The sequence below is a fragment of the Balaenoptera acutorostrata genome, chromosome 19, assembly GCF_949987535.1.
Source record: "Balaenoptera acutorostrata chromosome 19, mBalAcu1.1, whole genome shotgun sequence".
Lineage (NCBI taxonomy): Eukaryota > Metazoa > Chordata > Mammalia > Artiodactyla > Balaenopteridae > Balaenoptera > Balaenoptera acutorostrata.
This window is the reverse complement of record NC_080082.1, coordinates 13658703-13672104: the sequence shown is the minus strand read 5'-3', so window position 1 is coordinate 13672104 and position 13402 is coordinate 13658703. Positions and strand designations below refer to the sequence as shown.

Genomic DNA, 13402 nt, shown 5'->3' with positions numbered 1-13402 from the left:
GCTGAAAGAGTGGGGGCTGATTATAATGATCACTTCCATCGGCATATTTATACAGTGATTTATAGAAGTGGCTTCAAAACATTTTTTCATTACCATTTATTTCTTCTGCTTCTTATTTTTTATTATTTTTTACTTTTTAAAATCTATATGTATTTTTTATTTTGGCCATGCCATGTGGCTTGAGGGATCTCAGTTCCCCAACAAGGGATTGAACCCGGGCCACGGCAGTGAAAGCTCCGAATCCTAACCAGTGGACCACCAGGGAACTCCCCTCTTCTGCTTCTTATAACCCTGGGGTTATGTAGAGAGGTGATATTCAGTTGGACAAAATTTTTTTTAATTTTTATTTTATATTGGAGTGTAGTTGATTTACAGTGCTGTGTTAGTTTCAGGTATAGAGCAAAGTGATTCAGTTATACATATACATGTATCTATTCTTCTTCAGATTCTTTTCCCATATTATTACATAGTATTTAGTATTGAGTAGCGTTCCCTGTGCTGTACAGTAGGTCCTTGTTGATTATCTTTTTTTTTTTTTTTTAATAAATTTATTTATTTTTATTTTTGGCTGTGTTGGGTTTTCGTTGTTGCACGAGGGCTTTCTCTAGTTGCAGCGAGCGGGGGCTACCCTTTGTTGCGGTGCACGGGCTCCTCATTGCAGTGGCTTCTCTTCTTGTGGCACACGGGCTCAGCTGCTGTGGCTCACGGGCTCTAGAGCACAGGCTCAGCAGTTGTGGCGCACGGGCTTTGTTGCTCCGCGGCATGTGGGATCTTCCTGGACCAGGGCTCGAACACGTGTCCCCTGTGTTGGCAGGCGGACTCCCAACCACTGCACCACCAGGGAAGCCCCGATTATCTATTTTATATATAGTAGTGTGTATATGTTAATCCCAACCTCCTAAATTATTCCTCCCCCCCATGGACAAATATTTTTTGATGCCTACTATATGAAGGCCAATGCTAGATAGTGAATTAAATAACATGGTGTCTGTACACTTAGAGCTTAAGTGAAGGAGATAAACATGTCTGTGTCTTTTTAGGTTTCGTGTATGATCTTAATAAATATGGGCCAGATTTGGCCTGTGGTCCAAATTAACTCATAACCCCTGGAGGGTAGGACACGGTGAGAGATGAGGCTTAGGAGGGTGGCCTGGTTTGGGGATCTCTGGATGCTATGTGAAAGAGCCTGACCTTGGCCCCATGATTGAGAGAGCTGCATCTCCATCTCATGTGCTTTTGAACGCAGGAAGGTGATGAGTTTGTTAAGTCTGAAATGCCACATGGCTAAAGAGGCAGTTGAGAATACAATCTAGAATCTAGGGTAGAAGGGCAGGCTCTTGATTTGGAGGGGGATGGGGCACCGTAGAGAGGCAAAGGAGAAAAAAGGGCTGAGGGCCGAACCTTCAGAATCCATTAGCAGCTGAAAGAAACAAGCAAGGAGGGGTCTGAGTCAAGAAAGCTGATTGTGATGGCTTGGAAGTCAAAGTGGTGGTCAGCAGGAACAAGCAGGAGATAATCAGAGAGGAAGAGGCTGGAGGTGGGATAGCCTTCCTCTGATGGTTCAAGAACCTTGGCCTGGAAAGAAAAAGTGGCTAGCTGCCTGGTGATAGCCTGGACTCGAATATGGCTCCTGAGTTCACTGCTGTTCTGATGTAATTGAAACTAAAGGCTGGGCCTGCTGCAGGTGGGCTGGGGACTTGAAGAGAGTCAGATGGACCTTTCATCAAGAGTGTCCATGTAGCCAGTATGCATGTTTCCCCGGCCAGGTAAAACACTGGGAAATGCTCAAGTGGTGTGGAAGAGGGGCTGAAGGCAGGGCTGGCCTTCCTCAGTGAAGACCTGGTCAGACCACATCTGAAAGATGCTATTTGCATGTCTGCCCGCCCCTGTCCCCATCCCATGGTGGACTGGAAGATGGGGTGGGGATGGGAAAGCAGTTTTAATTGGAACTTTTGATCAGCTTACCCCAGGCTGTCTCAGTCGGCTTCCCTCAGTGTATTGGCTGGAGTTCTGTGAATCTCGTTAGAGCTGGTTTGATATACCTTCTCAGGAGACTGGTATTGGCAGGGATTCCCAGTTCCTTGGTATAAATAGTTTAATCCAACTCATCCAGTGAAGATGGCACTATAAATGTATACTCTAAACACATAGCAGTAATACATAAAGAGAAAAAATGCTGAAAACATAGTCATGTACTCCCCCTCCCTCCCCACACAAAATGATAAACATCCCTGTGATGAGAAATGGAGCAAGAACGCACACGGGAGAGCAAGGCAGAAGCTGCAGGCCTGCTGGTCTCTGAGACTGGATGCAGGCAGAAGTGGCTAGAAATCTGGGGTAACAGAGCTATGAAGTGCTCAACACAAAGCATGGAATTAGAGCTGGTACACTGCTGGAACCCAGGGGCTGGGAAAACAGTTGCTGTCACCCATTCCCTGGGGCTATGGCTTACCATGAAGATGCTTACCTAGGGGGACAGACCATCAGAGCCTGGACCTAAGCTGAGCTGGTACTATAAGATATGATTCTAGACCAGGAGACCCAAAGGACCTGGGGAGGCAAAGGTGAAAACCCCCAGATTGGGGAGGGATGAGCTTATATATTCAGAAACATGTGAGGAAAACTAATATGAAAAAAGAAAAAGTTACCCCAGAAGAAATGAAAATAACAGAGTAATCAGAAAATGTCTTTAATAGAAATAGGTTAAGGATCCTCAAAGAGATTAGGGAAACAGGATATTCATTAAAGAAAAGAAAGGGAAGTTGTGAAAGAAACGAGAATATGTGATTATGAAAATTTTAAATTAACAATTCTAGCAGCGAAAAATAGTGTAATTAGAATTTGAAACAATGGATAGCTGTAGCCTGGACACATAGAACTCATGAATTGGAAGCTAATGCTGAGGAATTAATCTAGAATGCAGCACAGACATGGAGGACATGTTACAGGCTTTAGCACAAGTCTAGTAGGAATTCCAGATATGAGTCAAGGAAATGGCAAAAAAATATTTGAAGTGATAATGGCTGAGAATTCCAGAATTGAAGAAACAGCACGAATACCAAACAAAATAAATACCTAGATATAGTGAAACTGCAGATAAGAATAAAGGGAAAATATGGGAATTCCCTGGTGGTCCAGTGGTTAGGACTCCGTGCTTGCACTGCAGGGGGCACGGGTTTGATCCCTGCTCAGGGAACTAAGATCCCACAAGCCGCGTGGCACAGCCAAAATAAAATAAAATAAAATAATTAAAGGGAAAATATTTAAAACTACCAGAGAAATAAAAGAATTCAAAGAAACAACAATGAGACCGACAGACAACATTTCATCAGCATTAGATGCCAGAGATGACAGAGGACTATCTTAGGGAAACTAGAATTCTATATCCAGTTATCATTCAAGAATGAGGTGAAATAAAGATATTTTTGGACATGCTAAGACAGTTTTATCTATAGATCCTGGCTAAAAGAACTACTAAAGGTATACTTCAGTAAGAAGAAAACTCGGGGGAAGGAGGGGGTTGCTAGCACCAGCATTGAGCGCAGAAATTGAAATAGTACGTTGGTACATTTAACTATAGACAGTATATCTGGATGCTTAAGTCACTCAGAGTGACTTAAACTCTAGAAAATATTTAATTAGCTTATAATGAGAAGTGTGGAGGTAGGGAGTTCCAGGGTTGGGGCAGTGGTCTAATACTGACATGAAGAACCCTGGATCATTCCATTGTTCTGCTGTGCCGTCTTAAGGGTATAAGCTCTTTCTCCTCATGGTTGTGAGATGGCTGCTGCTGCTCTAGGTAACATATCATCACCCTGTAGCTTCCCAAGCAGGAAGGCAGGGAGATGCTAAGAGAAAGGAAGCTTTCTTTCTTTTTTTTTAAAAATACATCATTTTAAGGACCATGATCTTTTTTTTAAAAAAATTAATTTATTTGTTTATTTTTGTTTTTTGTTTTTAATTTTTTAATTAATTAATTAATTAATATTAATTAATATTATTTATTTATTTATTTATGGCTGTGTTGGGTCTTCGTTTCTGTGTGAGGGCTTTCTCTAGTTGCGGCAAGTGGGGGCCACTCTTCATCACGGTGCACGGGCCTCTCACTATCGCGGCCTCTCCCATTGCAGAGCACAGGCTCCAGACGCGCAGGCTCAGTAGTTGTGGCTCACGGGCCCAGTTGCTCCACGGCATGTGGGATCTTCCCAGACCAGGGCTCGAACCCGTGTCCCCTGCATTGGCAGGCAGATTCTCAACGACTGCACCACCAGGGAAGCCCCGAAAGGAAGCTTTCTAATGTGCCCCTTTTTTGGGAAGGAGAATCTGTCCAAGAAGGCCCCAGCAGACATCTCCTTATGTCTCATTGGCCCGAGCTGGTTCATTCTTACACCAATTCCTGGTAAAAGGGAACAGGCTTACTGTGGTTGGCTTTGACCAGGCTTGCCTCATCTCCTGGGACTGGGTTCTTTGCTGCCTGAGCAAAATCAGGATTCTGTTGGCAGGAAAGAAGGGGGAGTGGCTGCTGGTAGGCAACCAACAGTGTCTGCCACAGGTAGCAAAACACACAAACAGAAATCCAGTGTCTAGTTTGTTTTTTAATTTTACAAAAGGAAAACTAAAATTGTTGACCACATTATCAAGGAAGAATAAGGTAAAGTAAGGAAGGGAATTTCCTTGTTAAATCACATCAAGTTTCTGCCTTGTTAAACAGAATAGTACTGCTGAAAACTGTAGACCTCATTAGGACAATGTATATATGCTAACAATTTAAGATAACCACTAAAAGAAGAGGAATATAATTTCCAAGCCAGGAGGAAAAAAAGTGGTGGGAGTCGGGATAGTGTGTCAGTCCAACAAGTCAGGAAAAGGAAAAAGAACTAAAGGAAAACTAGTGAAGAGAAAACAAAGATAGTAACATGAGTCCAAATACATAAGCGTAAAGGGTTATACTCATGTGTTAAAAAGAAAAAAGCTATCAGACTGGATAAAATGCAAATAAGAAGTGGTCTGGAGCCTGGAGAGACTGGTCAGTGGACACAGGGGCTTAACAGGAACCGCCCTGGCCTTCATCATACAGGTGGTTCTGTTCTTTAAATAACTTGCTATTTATTCCTCACCCCATCTTCCTGCCTCTCCTCAACAGTTTCTGTCTGGCTTTGCCTTGCTACTGAGATGGTATTGTTTTTCTAGATCTCTCCCTGCCTACTGTAGATATGTATAACAAATTCCTGGACTCCTACCCCACGCCCAACACCAACACATCACACTGGGATGCTCCTTTAAGGGGCAGGTGTGGTGCAGAGCCGGGACCCCACATCCCAGCTGTCCCCCTGCCCCACCCTCTCCCCGTGCCTTAGAGCCCAGCATTCCTCCCCGTAGAGCCTGTTTCTTAGGGTGCAACAGCGATCTGCTCGCGATGAAGACTGATGGTTTATTTCGCTGGGACTCATTTGAAAGTTAGCCAGAGTGATGATCATAGGCCGGAAGAAATGTTAGCTCTTGCTTTCTGGTTTCCTGGCTGCCAACTCAGGACAGCATCAGAAGTCCTGGAGCTGAGATCTCAGACTCGAGACATCAAGACAAAGTGAGGTGTCCGGCCGGAAGACAGGGGCTCCTGAGGCAGACACTGCCAGAGGGGTTGTAACTGGGGAGCGAGGAGGCCTGCGTCACTAGGATAACTGAGGGGTGTGTGCCGGAGGGTGGTGCCAGCATGTTGCAACGTGATGACTTCAGTCAGCCAAGCCTGCAGAGGTGAAGCAGCCAGTTGTCAGACACGTCGAGGATGTGCCTCTGGGCTTCAGCTGAGTGGGAGGGAGGGGCTGTCAGGTCTCTTCTTCCGGATAATGACCGACACCCCAGGGCACCTTCTGCTGGGGCCGGCTGTTGCCACACCCAGCAAGCAGGGAGTTTGCTGGGTTGCTAGGTTGGCAAGGTTCTGGGACACAGGGAACCCTTTGATGGTTGTACCCCAGTTAGTGGGAAAAGCCTCTCTGCAAGGCAATGGGAGCTTTTGGAAGGAGCACTGGCCTTGGAGCCATCAGACCTGGAATGATATTAAAGCTCTGTCACTTAGCGCCTGGCTGACCTGGTTCAGCTCGTCTTGGGACTTTTGTGAATACCGAATGAGAGGCTATGCCTGCACATGCTCAGAAACTCATAAAACACCATGCGATGTGAGTACTAATCCGTGGTTTGATGCCTTTACATTGAGTCTCTGGGACACATCCTTAGGCTGTGTGTCAGTGGGTGGAAAGAGGGTGCTTTATCAGCCTCTTGGGCTGGGATTTTTTTCTTTCTCTCCACCCCCTCCAGATTCAAGCAGTCTCCCTCCCCCCATCCTCTGGCTCCTTATTTTGACATTTCTTTTCTCTGCCTGCCAAGAAGATTGTGTTCAGCTGCGCTGGTCTGAGGCTGTGCTATATCCTGTGCTTCATTAGGTTAATTTGATGGGTTGTCTCCTGGGAACTGACCAGAGACTGGTTCTAAAAACACACTAGCCTCCAAAACCCAGTTCCGTCCGTTCTCCTTTGGGGCAAGCTTTGCTGCTCAATCCCATATGCCTGCTTTTCCTTTCTTCCACCTGCAAGCTGGCCAGGGCCTCCTTTGGTTTCCCTTGTTTCCTTGTATTAGCGTAGTTGTTCAAGCATTCATCCCCTGATTGGTAGAAGGCTCTAGGGAAGACCATCCGTTCTTCAAGGCTGCCCCTGACCTTCTGGATTCTGGTCTCCAGTTCCTCTGTTCAGCCTCAGCATTTTGAGCTCAGCCAGCCATTCAGGGGGTATTTATCGTTAAGTGGTCTCACCAAATTTGCTAAATTTGTGACCACAAACCTCTCAGAAGACCCTAGTATTGCCTTGCCTCCCACTAAATTTCCCTCGTTACTCTCCTTCTCTCTTAGAGGACTGTTTCACATCTGATCTCTGTAAATCTCCAACCCCAGCAATAAAGATGCATCCCTCCCTGTGCCTGTGCCCGTGCCCATGCTCTGCTTCACCTCCTGCTAGGCAGGTCAACCCTCTCCATGCGGGCACTGGCTCCCCCCACCCTCTGCCCCATTCTTGCTGCTCAAGAACTCTGCTGCTGCTTCTTTTTTATTTATCTATTTATTTATTTTGGCTGCGTTGGGTCTTTGTTGCTGTGCACGGGCTTTCTCTAGTTGCGGCGAGCGGGGGCTACTCTTCCTTGCGATGTGCAGACTTCTCGTTGCGGTGGCTTCTCGTTGCAGAGCACGGGCTCTAGGCTCGTGGGCTTCGGTAGTTGCGGCACACGGGCTCAGTAGTTGTGGCTCGTGGGCTCTAGAGCTCAGGCTCAGCAGTTGTGGCACACGGGCTTAGCTGCTCCACAGCATGTGGGATCCTCCCGGACCATGGCTCAAACCCGTGTCCCCTGCATTGGCAGGCGGATTCTTAACCACTGCGCCACCAGGGAAGTTCCAAGGACTCTGCTTCTTAATTATCCTCTTTTTCCTGCAGCTTTAACTTCTCCCTCTACTGAACCATCCCCACCAGTTTACAAACATTCTGTAATATCTCCCATTCTATTTTATCTCATTCCCTTTATTTAGTAACACTTTTATTGAGATATAACTCACATACCATACAGTTCAGCCATTTCAAGTGTACAAGTGAGTTGGTTTTAGTCTAGTCACATGGTTATGCAATTAGACCACAAACAATTTTAGAACATTTCATCATCCCAGAAGGAAACGCCATACCCATTCTCAGTAGCTCCCCATCTCCTCCAACCCCCAGCCCTAGGCAGTCACTAATCTACTCTATGGATTTGCCTATTCTGGATATTTCATATAAATGGAATCACATCATATGTAGTCTTTTGTGTCAGGCTTCTTTCACTTAGCACCATGTTTTCAAGGTTCATCCATGAGGCATGTACCAGTGCTTCCTTTTTATGGCTGAGTAAGATTCCATTGTATGGATATTTGACATTTTGTTTATTCATCAGTTGATGGGACTTTGAGTTCTTTCCACTTTGGAGCTGATATGAATAATGCTCCTATAATCATTTGTGTATGTGTTTTTGTGTGGATATATATTTTCATTTCTCTTGGGTATAGACCCAGGATTAGATTTGCTGAGTCATACGGTAACTCTTTGTTTAACCTTTTAACTGCCAGACTGTTTTCCAAAGTAGCTGCACCATTTCACATTCTCACCAGCAATGTATGAGAGTTACAATTTTTCCATATCTTCACTAATACTTGTTATTATCTGTCTTTTTTATTATAGCCATCCTAGTGAGTGGGATGTGGTATCTGATTGTGGTTTTGATATGTATTTCCCTGATGACTAATGATGCTGAGCACCTTTTCACCTGCCTCTTGGCCACTTCTCATCCAGTCAGGTGTTCACCCCCTCCAAACCTCTGGATCAGCCATTGTGAAGGTTACTGCTGACAGCCTTCTCTTATCTATGCCAGGCCTTCTGTCAATAATTTCTTCTGGTCCTGTAGTTTTAAAAATGAACTGTGCTCTGATGACTCTCAGATGTATCCCTCCAGCTGTGACCTCATCCATGAGCTTCAGACATCTGTGTCCTGCTGCCTATTGCCATTTCCACCTGGACATTTAAAGGGCATCTCAAATTTAACCTGTTGTAAACAGAACTCTTTTTTTTTTTTTTTCTTACCCAAACCCATTTCTTTCCTGACTTTTCTGTATGAAAGAATGGCACCCCCCCCCCCCGCCACCAGGTTGCTTGGGCCACAAGGTCCTGTGTCCCTGGTTCAGTCTTCCTCTCCCACCCACCACCCTCCATCTCACCCATCAGTTAAACCCTTCAGAATACATGCAGCTGCTTCTCACCACCTCCACTGCCTGGGATATTGAAGTAGCTTCTCTCTGGTCCCCTGCTAGTGTTACACAGCAGCCAGAGTAGTCCCTTAGCAAAAAATGTTTTAACCTAAAAAAAAAAAATTAGATTTTATAATGAAATGCATCACACATTCAGAATAGTATATATCATATAAATTCCTTAAAGATTAAAAATTTTAAATACTCTATTTCTACTGTCTGGATTAAGGAGTAATACATTCCCCAGTACTTCTGAAACCCCTATAGACCCTTCTTCTTGTCTCATCTGCCTTCTTCCCGTCCAGGGGAATTTCCTGGATTTTACAGTGTTTCCCTGATTTTATCTGTTGTTTTATCATCTATGTGTATAGAGGCCTTAAAACAATTTCTTGCTTGTTAGCTTTGCATACTTTTGAACTTTTCATGAACTCATACTGTAAGTATTCATCCCTGACTTATTCTTTCTGCTCAACATAATAGTTTTTTGGTCATATTCATTCCTGTTTATGTCTGAAACTGGAGTTCATTCATTTTTACTGTATTACATGAATGGACCACAACTTATCCATCCTATTCTGATGGACATTTGAGTTGTTTGCAGTTTTCAGCTATTACCCAGTGCTGCCTTGAGCATTCTCGTATGTCTCTTGGTACACGTGTTCACGTGTATCTGGTTGTAGAAATACTAGAGTTTACTACATACCCACCAGGATGCCTAAAATTAAAAAGATAGCAGATATCCAGGACATGGAACAAATGGCACTCTCCTGTGTTACTGGTGGAAACATAAAATGCTACAGCCACTTTGGACAACTATTTCATAATTTCTGGTAACGTTAAACATACTGGTGTATGTACCCTATGACCCTGTAATTCCACTCCCAGGTATTTACCCCAGAGAAATGAGAGTATGTGTCCACAAGATGACTTGTACAGAAAGGTCAGGGCAGTGTTACTCATAACGACCAAAAACTGAAAACAACTCAACTGTCCAAACATGGAAAAGAATAAACTACTGATACACACAACATGGACGAATCTCCAAAACATTGTGCTGAGCAAAAGAAGCCAGCCAGGCAGGAGTGTTTATATGAAGTTCAAGAACAAGTAAACCTAATCTATGGTGACCAGACTCAGCAAAGTAGTATAGCAGTGAACAATGATCAGGAAGGAGCACAAGGGAACTTCCGGGGTTGGGGGGTGGTGGTGGAAATGCTCTGTATTTTATACTGGGTGCTTACACACATGCACACATGGATAAACATGCATCAAGCTCTACATTGAAAGACGTCTGCATCCTATTATATGTGAATTAAACCTCAATGAGAAAAATAGATTGTCCCAAGTAGGGGCACGATTTTGGGGGAAAATGAAACAGTCTATTCAACCAGTTGTCAGGGTTCAACTTAAGCTTTAAATCTGCTTACTAGGACAAGCAGGCTGAGCTCACCAGCTTTATAATTCATTGATTCTAAATATTCAACCTTTGGGTGAGAAACCATTCATTCCCACCCAAACTGGAGGAGGACTACATTTTCTGAGGATGTCTTCTCACGTGGGGCATCACAAAATAAATTAGCTCAGGACAAATGGGGGAACTTTCTAATCTCTCATTGTGTCCCCAGTGTTCCATCTTTTTCTGTGAGAAAGATGTTTTTTAATTTTTTTTTAAAAAGAAATACTGCTGGGATATACTTATGTCCGTGTTTTTTAAGTAATGCCAAATTAGCCTCCCAAGCATTGTACCAATTTATTTTCCCACCAATGGTGAGTGAGTGTGCTTGATACTCTGCATCCTCTCTAAACTCTTAGTATTGTTAGTTTTAAAAAATTTGCTCCAAGGGTCCATTTTAAAATATATATCAGGTCATGACACATCCCTCCCCAAAACCCCCCCATCAGATTAATAATAAATCCTAATCCCTTCAAAGGCCTCTGTGGCTGGGCCCCTCGTGCCTACCTCTCCGACACCCTCCCCAGTTTTGCTGGCCTTCTTGCCATGCTTTGGTTTTTTTTTTTTTTTTAATTAATTTATTTTTTGGCTGCGTTGGGTCTTCGTTGCTGCATGCGGGCTTTCTCTAGTCGCAGCGAGCGGGAGCTACTCTTCGTTGTGGTGCGCGGGCTTCTCACTGCAGTGGCTTCTCTTGTTGCGGAGCACGGGCTCTAAGTGCGCAGGCTTCAGTAGTTGTGGCTCGCGGGCTCTAGAGCACAGGCTCAGTAGTTGCGGCGCACGGGCTTAGTTGCTCCACGGCATGTGGGATCTTCCCGGACCAGGGCTCGAACCCGTGTCCCCTGCATTGGCAGGCAGATTCTTAACCACTGCGCTACCAGGGAAGCCCCTCTTGCCATGTTTTTCACAGGTCAGGCTGTTTCCTCCTTGTGTACTCTGTTCCCTCTCACAGCACCCTGTAACTTCCCTGTCATAGCACTTTGTAATCCCCTGTGCCTTGCCTTTGTATTTGCCGCTAGACCAGAAGCTCCATTAGGACAGGATGCGTGTGTACTGTCCCACACTAGCCCCCCAAGCCCTGCGCCAGCCCATTAAGTATCTGTCGAATGAATAAATAAGCCAGCACCAGCCAGGTGGCCCTGGAAGACTGGCCTGCTTCCCTCTGTGGGCATCAGAGGTGGGAGCTGATGCCCAAGTGTGTGCCCTTCCCCCGACTTTTTTACATTGGGGTTTGCATGGGCTTAAAGTGAAAGATCAGAGCAGCTGTGAAAGGGAGAAATGAGAATTAGGCATTGGCAACTGGAGGGCACGGGGAGTACCCCAGAGCAAATGACATGCATAAAAGCTCTTAACCAGGTGACTTCTGGCATTCGGGGTGCATGTCTGGGACCTCTGACCGTTCTTGCTCCGTTCTGCCCTGTGCCCTCAGTTGCCCTCAGCACACGTTCCCAGAAACAGCCCAGCCTTGGGATTCCCAGAGCAAGGGCTTTTGCCGGTGACCCTTGTTTGGGAAGACCCTCTCTGCTCTTCCCAAACACAGTGACGAAACTGGGGCTTTTCCTCCCCCTGACCAGGCAGCCGGTTACGTCAGATGCCCCCTTTGTTGAGTTAAGACTGCAAGGAGTTACAGTCTTCCCCAACATGAGAGATGTTTCCTGAAGGAAACTTCTGCCCAAGTCCGCCTTCGGGGGCCACAGTGGGCCACGCACCAGAAACCAGGTCTCCCCAGCCAGGCCCCTCGCTCCATCCCTTGCTCAGCCTGGAAAGTCACCACCTCCTGGGCCGCATGCCTCATGGCTGGCTCTCCTCAGGTCACAAGATGCTGGGAGCAAGACCCTGCAAAATGGAGTTCTTTTCCTTAGATGTTGGGCATGGATATGAGCAAAGGGAGGCCTAGAAGAGACAGTGACCTGGCTTCTATTTACAGACAGCGCCTCCAAAGGCTGTGCATGGAGTCCGGCATGCCAAAGGGTGCAGTAGAACCTTTGGAAGGAGCACACTGGACCAGTGCCACTGGGTCTGTGGGTTAGAGCTGGGAGCCCCGGTGAGGCCTGTGGGCGAAGCTTCACTCTTGACCCTGGGAAGCCGGCTTCTGTGTCTCTTTGTCTCTTACCCTGGAGCCTCTGGGTAGTTGAAGGAACCCATGGGCTCCTTTCTACGCCCTGGCCAGTTGCAGGCTTTGGAACTGGATAGACCTGGACTCAAATCTCAGCTACACTCCGGAGGTTGTGACTAGGCAAGTTCCTTCACGTCTGTGAGCATTGTTTCTCCACCCAGAATGATGTTTCCTTATTGGAACGTGTTAGTTCTGTTCCCTGATGGCTTTGTGGTTTGGCTTGGCCCCAGAAATTTGAGCTGCCATGAATGGAGGGGGCGGCAGAGGTTCTTGAACATAGAGCCTGAGGTGCCTTCTGTGCAGCTGGTGGCACAGCCAGAGGACCTGGAGGAGCTGGCTGGAGCTGGAGCTTTCCGAGAGCAGCTGTGGGGCCCAGGGGCCGGGTCGGAACCAGGGCTGGCTGGACTTGGAGAGGAGCTGGTGGGGACAGGCAGGCCTCTAGGATTAAGTGCTCCCCATGGCATGGAGCCAGGGCCCGGAGGCTCCACTCTCAGCCTTGTCCCTGACTCTTACGCTGGCTCCCTAGCACGTGGCATGGATTCAGGCTCCTTTCCTTAGGGTGGATCCCCAAAGCACCCTGCTGCCGCTTCTCCCTGCTCTTGCCCAGGGCAGCACAGGGCCTCAGGCTGTCAGTAGCCCCTGGCATTTATTTGGTAACCTGCAGAGGAAGGCAACTGTCCAGAGGGCTGAGTGGTGGTGGTGCTGAGGGTCCTGACACGGTCAGGTTCTCTCCCTGACACCAGAGCTGGAAGGATTGTTAATGAATCACCCAGCTAACCCAGGAATGCCTCATCTGTAGCCCACACTGCAGAGGGGAGAGGGCAAATCCCAGGGCTCAGGTCAACCGCCCCCACTCACTTTGTGGGGGCTTCTCTACCTCTTCTCAGGGGTAGAGAAGGCCCGGGCAGGGGGTCCTATCTGCAGTCCCCTACAATCTTTTCTCTGGGCCATTTTCTCTTAAGTTTCCTGAAATTAACCTCATATAGCTGGAATTAGGAACTTCCTAAACCTGGCTTTTCCGGTGACT

General features: G+C 46.4%; 1 protein-coding gene across 2 annotated transcripts in view; it reads left to right on the top strand.

The window, feature by feature from the left end:
• ST3GAL2 (ST3 beta-galactoside alpha-2,3-sialyltransferase 2) overlaps positions 1-13402 on the top strand; it is a 56727-nt gene that overhangs the window by 18689 nt on the left and 24636 nt on the right. The window lies entirely within an intron of this gene.